Source organism: Aegilops tauschii, chromosome 2, assembly GCF_002575655.3.
Source record: "Aegilops tauschii subsp. strangulata cultivar AL8/78 chromosome 2, Aet v6.0, whole genome shotgun sequence".
In the NCBI taxonomy this organism is placed as follows: domain Eukaryota; kingdom Viridiplantae; phylum Streptophyta; class Magnoliopsida; order Poales; family Poaceae; genus Aegilops; species Aegilops tauschii.
This window is the reverse complement of record NC_053036.3, coordinates 618,345,213-618,355,515: the sequence shown is the minus strand read 5'-3', so window position 1 is coordinate 618,355,515 and position 10,303 is coordinate 618,345,213. Positions and strand designations below refer to the sequence as shown.

Genomic DNA, 10,303 nt, shown 5'->3' with positions numbered 1-10,303 from the left:
ACAAGAAAAGATAGCTAAAGCAAAAGCTAAGAAAGCTGCAAAGATGCCAAGTGCTGAAGAGGCATCTCAAGTTTTCCTGAAGAGCAAGCAAGATCAGCTGGCATATCTAATCCAATCAACTTTGAGGATTGAGAAGGGCTTGGCCACCCCGACTCAGAATCAGGAGAGCTTGGAGAGGATCATTGAACAAAAATTCTATGATCTTGATCTGAAGGTAACTGAGATGCAGACAGCATTTGAGCAGCTCCAGGAGGAAGCAGAAGAGAAGAAGGGGAAGGCTACCACAGATGCTCTTCAGCGAGTGCCTAGAGGTCAGAGGTCTGCTGCAGTACCCATGGCTGACACTAGAGCCACCACATCAGCACCAGCAGCCACAGCTTCAGTGCCACCTCCAGCAGCCACTCCACCAGCTCCAACTAAATCAACCGATGCCTTTATCCTTGGAGTTCTCTCTACACCACCTCCCGAAGACCAAGCCTGAGAGACGCATAGCACTATGCATATTTGAAATTTTTGGTAACTCGTTGCCAAAGGGGGAGAAATATGTATAGATCATAGGCTTCGAGAGAGAGTGTTTTGCTTCTTTGTCTCTCTTGCTTTTGGTTAAACTTTATTGTGTGCTTGTTTATTACTCTATGTCCTTGTGTGAGATACTTGTTTGATCATGTGTTTGATCATATGCTACTTTAATGCTTGCTTGGATGATATTATCTTTTATATCCATATATGATCATTCACTTTGCTTGGTGATGAGTGCATGTTTTTAATTTATATCATTTTGAGTGCTCCACCAAGATGTATGTGACATGGAAGAGTAACTCATGATCCTAATTGATTGTGCATTTGCATTCAAAAGCAAATCTTAAATAATGCACAAATTTAGGGGGAGCTCTTGCTTATCACATACTTCTCAAAGCCACGATGTATTTAAATCTTATGATCATTTGTCGAAGCTTTGATCTATATGTTTTCATCAATTACCAAAAAGGGGGAGATTGAAAGTGCAACTATCCCTGGGTGGTTTTGGTAATTATTAACAACATATAGCTCATTGAACTAATGCTATTTCAAGATAAATATTTCAGGAAAGTTCAATGATTAGCATGGCATGGATTAGAAATGTGGACCCCTCAAAATGCTAAGGGCAAAAGATTGGCTCAAGCTCTAAAGCTCAAGATTCTACATTTTAATTTCAGTGATCGAAGATCACATTGAGTCCATAGGAAAAGCCAATACTATTAAAAGGGGATGAGGTGTTGCTTAATGGGTTTCTTGCTCAAAGTGCTTAGTGATATGTCCAAAACCCTCAACCACTTTCTCACATCCACGTTTGTCCCAAACCAAAAGTCAAACTCGGCCCCACCGAAACCTTCTATCCGGCGCCACCGAGTTCTGTTGACATAACCATTGCCACAAACCCTAGTCACTTCGGTCTCACCGATAGGGATCTCGGTCTCACCAAGATGGGATTGCAAACTTTCTGTTTCCCTTCGTAACATTTCGGTCTAACTGAGATGAGCGATCGGTCCCACCGAGTTCGCAATGCAAACTCTCTGTTTCCCCTTCGTAACATTTCGGTCCAACCGAGATGAGCGAATCGGTCCCACCGAGTTTGCCTGACCAACTCTCTGGTTAGCTTATTACAAAAATCGGTCCCACCGAGTTTGTGTAATCGGTCTAACCGAGATTACGTTATCCCCTAACCCTAATGAAATCGGTCCCACCAAGTTGAGATGTAGGTCCCACCGAAATGCCTAACGGTCACATTATGAACTAAATCTGTCTGACCGAGTTTTCTGATTCGGTCCCACCGAGTTTGGTAATTTGTGTGTAACAGTTAGATTTTGTGTGGAGGCTATATATACCCCTCCACCCACTCTTCATTTGTGGAGAGAGCCATCAGAACATGCCTACACTTCCAACATACATTTTATGAGAGAGAACCACCTACACTTGTGTTGAGGTCAAGATATTCCATTCCAACCACATAAATCTTGATCTCTAGCCTTTCCCAAGTTGCTTTCCACTCAAATCATCTTTCCACCAAATCCAATCCTATGAGAGAGAGTTGAGTGTTGGGGAGACTATCATTTGAAGCACAAAAGCAATGAGTTCATCATCGACACACCATCTATTTGCTTTTGGAGAGTGGTGTCTCCTAGATTGGTTAGGTGTCACTTGGGAGCCTCCGTCAAGATTGTGGAGTTGAACCAATGAGTTTGTACGAGCAAGGAGATCGCCTACTTCGTGAAGATCTACCCTAGTGAGGAAAGTCCTTCGTGGGCGATGGCCATGGTGGGATAGACAAGGTTGCTTCTTCATGGACCCTTCGTGGGTGGAGCCCTCCGTGGACTCGCGCAACCGTTACCCTTCATGGGTTGAAGTCTCCATCAACGTGGATGTACGATAGCACCACCTATCGGAACCACGGATAGATAATCTCCGTGTCTTCATTGCGTTTGCTCCCTCAAACTCCTCCCTTTACCTTCATGTGCAATTGTTTTACATTCTGCTGCTATACTCTTAGAATTGCATGTGTAGGTTGATTGCTTGACTTGTGCAAAGTTACTAAAATCTGCCAAGACTTAAAATTGGGAAAAGGCTAGATTTTTATTTGGTCAAGTAGTCTAATCACCCCCCTCTAGACATACTTTCGATCCTACTGGAGCGCTTGCCATTATTTGGTCGCTTTGGCTATGTAGAAATGATAAGGTTTTAAACGATAAAAGTACTTCTCTAATGCAGGTTATCTACAGATGTACCATGACTCTTCGTTTACGGTCCTCTCTACAATGCGTGGAGAATCGAGACCTATTTACGGAGGTGTGTACACGATTGGAGGATACAGTGAAAGATACTTATATCCAACATGGGTGGCAACATGATCCTAGGATTGGCCCACCTCCGCTTTAGGCGTTATACGGTACGGACTCTATCTTTGTATTTCGTCTTTTTATTTTTCGTTTGTGCAAGAGGACTTTGTTTGGCTGTGTGCATCTTAGTTATGCAAAGGACGGTTGTAATGCTTAAACCTTTTAAGTAATAAAGCGTCCTTTTTTGAAAAAAAATATTCTTCTCATTGGATACCCATTAGGCATAAGATATCCAATGGGTATGGGTTGGGTGTCGATTTGCGTCCATGGGTATTGAAGTGGGTGGGTATAGAAGGTTTTTGTGGGTATGGATTTGGGAAGAAGGGGGTTGTATCCACCCATACCCTATGGCCTACCCATTGTCATCCCTACGAGAAAGGCGGAAACCTCGGCAAGGTGGCGAGCTCGGAGGAGCGGTGGATAGGAAAGGCGTCGGCGGCAGGTGTGGAGGAGTTCACGCAGTGGGGCGGCAATGATGGCAGGTATGGAAGAGCTAGGGCAATATTAGGCACTGCTCGTCTTTAATGCAATGGGAAGACGAAATGGAAGGGGCGCGAAAGGTATGTCAAGTTTCGTTCTTTGGGTACTCAGCAAACATGACCCCGTCGTCATGGAGCCACCAGTCATGAACGGCTGGGACACGTGCACATTTTTACCGAGTGCCACCTTTTGGGCTCTCGGCAAAGACTACATAGGCTGAGCGTTTTCTTTTATCGAGTTTTTAAGAGAAGATGTCGACGAATGAAGACCTCTGCCGAGTGTACATCTCGTCAAAGTGGATATTTATGAAACACACGTGGAAAAAAAAACTGGGCAAATACTGTTGCGCTCGGCAAACAACAATTTTTCAGCAGTGAGTGGGGATCGAAACAAAGTCTCCATATGGATGGGACGACAATGCGGGGGTGGTCGGAGAGAGCATCGCTCCAGAAGCGGCGGCCTAGATCGCCTCACATATCACAAGAGCTCACCTAAAGTTTCAATGTGCTTTGATCAACTTTTTTTGTTGCGATTGATGACGGCGAGCATCGACGGCAGTTGTCTACGGCGAGGCAAACATGTGAGGGGAGAGGCGAGCTGGCGGTGTATGGGGGGTTTGAGAGACGATGGGAATGAAGCCCATCGAACGGCTATGTGCAGGGGAGGGGGGAGGCATCCGTTGCTGAAAAAAAATGTGCAGGGGGCATCCGAGAACTGTGTTGCGACCGACCGAAATTTGGTGAGGTCGGCAGATGCCTAGCGCCACCCTTGGCTCGGCAAACAATAATTTTTTAGTAGTGAGTGGGGATTGAAACAATGAGAGGGACTCGACGGCACACCTTCCGCAATGCAAATTCTCGTCACCTAGCGCAGGAGAGCTGTTTCTGAACAGGGTCATACTTCCGTCACGATAAACCCAACAAATTTTCCATCCAAGATATATGGACGCGTCTAGGGAGCAGCCGTGTGCTCCCTAGCGTTACCTGGCGGCCTCCCCCAAAAAGGTAAGTTTCTGTCCCCCCTCGATCAGAAAGGAAACGCTCCAGACCGCGATCACAACCTGGTCCCCCCGACTCACGTGGTCGTTTCATCCCCACCTTCCCACCCCACCTCACGTGATCCCTCCCATCCTACTTTCCTCCACCCCCACCTCTCCTCCCCTCCTATTCCAGCCAGCAAAACACCGAGACCATCTTCTTCTCCCCCAAGAAAGAGGCAAGGTTCATCCTCCTCAGATCGCAAAAGCTTCACGCCTGCAATACGCCATCCATGAAACTGTTGATCTAAACACACCTAGAAGCAGCAGAAGCAGTCAAGTTTAGAGGTAAAAACAATAGATCTGCTCACCTTCCCCAAGCCCCACCCCTCTCCAGCATCTTCTGTAGAAAAAATGGATCTGCTTCTTGATTTGCTCCATCTGTGTTCCATCCTGTTTCATATGAAGCATTTTTAACCCTGTGTTGAATCATCTACTAGTTTTTGCAAAAAACACATCTTGTTTGAGCAAAAATATTGTAAGCATGTGGCAAGTAGAAAAAAAGGGATGAACATCATGGCTGATGGCTGATGGGAAAGTAACTTGGTTGATAGGTCGAGACAATATTTTAAGCATGTGCTCGGCAGTAATTTGACTTCATAGTAGTAAGTTACATTCTAAACATTATGCAGAACATCATGGTTGATGTAAAAGTAACTTGCATTGTAACTTGGATGAAGTTAGGCAAAAAATAATGTTGTATGAAGCAACTTGCATTGTAAAACTAGGCAAAAAATCATTGCTTGCATTATCAGCTTGTAAAAAATGTGAACACTAGGCAAGAAATACTGTGAAAAGGGCAACTCATGGCTGATGGAAAAGCAACTTGGATGAAAGAGGGTAGGAAAGAAAACTATTGTGAAGAAGCAAGTGATGTAGAAATTTAAAATCTACTACAACTGGTCAGTTTTATCCTTGGTACTTTTATTCACCAGTGACAAAAAAAGTGAGGTTTAATTTACCTTTCCAATAAGGTCTAGGTTGCATTAAATCCTTCAGCATGATCCTACAACAGTTGTTGTTGTTGTGATCTTGCGATTGGCGGGGAACAATGCGGTGGATGCAACATATATTGCTATTTTGATCCTGCAAAATGGAAATGGCAAAGAAATTTACTATACAACTACAATAAAATGGATGCATCAGTTGCAGCACGAAGAAAGAAAGAGAAAACTCACGACCTCGACAAACAGATTACTTGAAAAAGTGACTATACAAAGACAGTGATAACCAAAGTTGCTGCTAGTACAAACTTTAGGAGAAAAAAAAAGTACTGAACATAAAAAGGACAAACATATGTTGCCCATGACTGCTGCTATTCTTAAGTTTTTTCTAACACAAAACATGCTGCTGCTCTCTCTGTTTTTTGGTGTGAAATCCATGCTGAAAACACTCCAAAAAAACTACTATTCTTTGGCATCTAGCTTGCTTCCCCCTTGAGATCCTTGAAAACCATGCATATGTATGAGTTGCCTGCATTTTAAAATGATAAAAAGTTAGTAAAAAATTATGATACAAGCAAAAAACAGATGCTCAAAAAAGATGCTATCTTATCATTCAGTTGTGATTTTCAGCATGGAACCCATATTGTATGCTGAAGTGTTTCTTACAACAACAAAAATGCTATCTTATCATTCAGTTGTGATTGCCTGGGTTTATTTTCTTACTTGATTGACATCAAGCTAACTAGCTTTGGTTTTCTGGTTTAAATGTTGCACAGGCTGTAAAAAGATGATTGACCTAAATGAGGAACGAGATGATATGGATATTGGTGATCCAGTGAACTCTACACAACAGGGTGCTCAAAATCCTAAGTTTACCGGTGATTCTCCTAATCCTCCTATAGTGCAAAATGCCACTGCTCCTGTGGCAAAAGCAGTGGAGACAGATGAGCAACCACCTGCAGCATAAGAAACTGAGACTGATGGTCATACCCTTGATCGCACGGATGCCGCGGGTGATACAAGTGTGACTGTTGGTAATGGTTTGACAGGTTTTGGTGCTGAAAATGATGAAGAGGCTTGGTCACAACCCAAGGAGCCTCATGTGGGCATGAGGTTTGACACTTTGGAAGGCGCCAAAGAGCACTACAATGCATATGCCTTGCAGATTGGTTTTTCAATCAAAATGAATACTTCAAGGAAGGCTGTGAAAACTGGAGTGTTGATAAAACAACAGTTTGTTTGCAACAAGTTTCGAAAGCCTGAAGCCAATGACGGAGGGGCAAAAAAAAATCCTGTGCTAGATGATATCGTTGAGCAAACAAAAGATGATGATGAAGACGAGGATATTGTCTTTCTTGATGATGATAATAAAACCAAAAAGAGGAGCAAGAAACGAAAGAGAGATAAAATAGTGCAAACTGGTTGCAAAGCTAAGATGGTTGTCAAACTGATAGATGGCAGATGGGAAGTGATATATTTTGTTGGCGAGCACAACCATCCACTAGTTGACAAACCAAGTTTGACTAAGTACTTGAGATCGCATCAAGGGATCCCACCAGAAGAAAAGTCCTTCCTTACCCACCTACATAACTGCAACTTGACAACAGGTCTATAACCTTATTACCCTCCTCTCCGACAATTTTAACTGCCCAGACTTGCCTAGGTATTGTATCCACCTTGCTTGCAACATGTGTGTGATTTGCCAGACTAAGTACACAAACATGCTAGTTTTTGATGAAAAAAAGTCCGGTACTCCCTAAAACTTGCCTTATTTTTAAGTAGTATTTGCCTGCTTTTGATCAGAAAACAAGCGAGGGTCGTGCCTCTGTTGTCTTGTCTTTGTTATGAAATGTGGTAGATGGACTTGCCTAGAATTTGTCTGTTAGTTGCTCAATGTATATTTACTACCTGCCTATTTGCCTTTTGCACAAATGCATATTAGAACAAACCACAACCCAACATAAGTTTGTCTGTCTGGTTTTATGAAGCTTGTTCTTGTATTTTTTACCCACTGCTGGGTTGCCTGCGTGTTTGTTGTGTTAGTTGCTTGTACAGGAGATGAAAATGCCTAAAATCTCCATTTGAGTTGCCTGGTGCAAGAAATAAAATTGTTTTTTGGTACTGTTCTTAGGTAACAAGGGTTAACCACCATTTTGACTTCATTGAATGCAGGGTGTATGATGCACATCATGTTAGACTTCTATGGGATAGAGCTAATTGTGCCTTATGGAACTAAGCACATTACGAACCTGAAGACGGTCTTGAACAAGGATGCTACAAGAGAAGGCGACATGATAGAGACAGTAGCATACTTCAAAGATCAACAAAAAGAAGATCCAGACTTTTTTTACAAGATAAAGTATGATGAAGAAGACGAAGTGGAGAATATTTTCTGGGTCGATGGTGCAGCAAGGAAGGCATACGTGGAAGCTTATCATGATTGCATCTCCTTTTACACAACATACATGACTAACATGTACAACATGCCCTTTGCCATTTATTGGAATTAATCGACATGGGCAATCATTTATGTTGGGATGTGGTTTTGTTAGGCAAGAGTTGGCTTCTAGTTTTGATTGGCTATTCGAGACCTTCCTTGAAGCAATGCATGGAGTAGCGCCAACCAACATCATAACCGACCAAGACATCGCAATGGCACAGTCAATTAAGAAGATCTTCCCTACAAGTGTGCACCGCTGTTGTCGCTGGCATATTATGAAGAAAGCACAAGAGAAGCTTGGGGCATTGTTGGGACAAAACCCTGGCTTGTCCAAAGATTTCAACAATTGTGTTGACTTTAGCTTCACACCATAGGAGTTTGAGGCAGGTTGGTGTGAGCTGATGATGAAGTATGAGGCTATGACTGACTCCCACTTCGAGAATCTATACAAGTACCGAGAAACATGGGTGCCCTGTTACTTCAAGCACCAATTCTTCCCTTTCTTGCAGTCAACTCAACGCAGTGAGGGGTTCAACGCTGTCCTTAAGTGTTATGTGAACCCACACATGTCCATCTTGAACTTCGTGAAGCAATATCAGAAAATCCAAACACACATACTAGTTCGAGAGGGTGCGAAGGATTACAGGACATGACATTTGCAGAGTGAAATATGGTCATCTTATCCAATTGAAAAGCAAGCCTACAATTCATACACTAGAGACTTGTACGAGAAGTTCCGCGACGAGTTTCAGTTGACTACAAGGTACAATGTGCGGCCCCACGGTGAACACTTGTATGAGCTTTACCCCAATCAAGAATGGGTTGGTAAATATGGTTCTAGGAGCTATTTTGTGACTGTTGAACTAGTGTTGGAGACTACGGATATGAATGTTGCAAGTTTCATAGGGATGGTATGCTTTGCTGCCATATATTGAAGGTTTTCAACCATCTTGGGGTTGATGAAATCCCAACGCAGTACATCAAAAGAAGATGGACACCTCTAGCAATCCTGGATGCACCCCCTGCTGTTGAGGATCAGCCTGATGAGATGCCGGAACAATTGAAGAAAGAACTCTGTCATGCAAATTTGATGATGGACTTTGGTGGACTTGCTAAGGTTGCTAGTGCATCAGATGCTGCGAAAAATATTGTAAAGAAGCATATGCGTGGAGCACGTCACGAAATAAAGGATCTCAGCCTGTCAAGGAAAAAGAAAACAGCAGCCCCTCCCAGTGGATCCACTGGTGGGCCCCCGCCATCAGCTGGTGGTCCTGTGCCACCAATGACAAATGCTTCAGCGAGTAGTGGCAACACACCACCACATGCTGCGCAAGCCCCTGCTAGTGCTAGGCAGTGTCAAACTACTTCTGCCCCACGGCCAAAAAATGTAGCATCACTACCTACAAACAGTATGGGGCAGGGTGTGCATCCACACGCAGCAGTTGGGGGTGCGTCAGTGCACAAGGGGTCTGCGGTGCCAAGCTCGTGCGCTGCAGGGCACCCGTCAGGATTTGTACCTCAAAGTAGGGGACCTGCGCCACAACCCAGGGGGCCTGCACCACAACTGTTGGGGACTCCGACACTAAACGGTGGGCCTGGGCGAATACTGAGGGGGGCTCCGCGACAACTGTTTAGACCTGGAACACTAACCAGAGAGCCTGCACCAACAACGATGAGGGCTCCCCGACCAAGCTACTGGCCTGCACTACCACTTAGGGGGGATGCACCACCATCCATGGGTACTACACCAGCAGACATGAGCCGTCTTACAAATGCTGGCCTTGCAGCATTGCCTACAGATTCTGCAACAATTGCTTGTGCTTCTGGGCTGTATACAACTTCTACTACTGTACAACAAACACATGTTGCCCCACTTTCATCTTCTTTGGCGCAACCTCCTGGTGGACATGCACGCCAACCACTCAACATGGAATCCCTACATGCAGCTGTTGCAGATGCGCAAGGTGGTTCTAGTACACCTGACCCCCAAGTTCCTAGAGACCCCCCAAAATCGACTACAAAAGCGAGAGCGAAGTCGAAAAGGTTGCAATCAGCACTCGAGCTACATCCGAAGAGGAAGAACAAGTGCAATTACTGTGGGTCTTTCAACCACAACAGTGCACTGTGCCCCACAAGATTGGCATGACGAACACCACAGGAATGGGAAAACACAGATGGAGTTTTAATTATGAAGACAAAAAAATGAGCGATGACTAGATGCCCGATGATATGTTAGGAATGACATTTGCTATTTTTCTGTACGAACCTCCTTGTTTACCCTCATTTGGATTACTGTCTTTCATGCAAAAAAGACAACTTGCTTTTTAAGCCTGTAAGGTTCAAAAGTGCTCTGGATAACTATACTAGTATTTTGGATTGCATGATTATTATGTTTAGATTGCCTGGTACTACAGTTTGAATTGCCTACTTGCAACAAATGTTGGAGTTAAATCTGGGTGTTCCATGACTACATTTTTGCATAGAAATGTAGGCAATTTCTGTTTGGTGTTGTTGCAAGTTACAGAATGGT

General features: G+C 43.9%; 1 pseudogene; it reads left to right on the top strand.

The window, feature by feature from the left end:
• Window positions 1-223: 223 nt before the first annotated feature.
• On the top strand, window positions 224-9,919 carry LOC141041355 (uncharacterized; annotated as a pseudogene).
• Window positions 9,920-10,303: the final 384 nt, after the last annotated feature.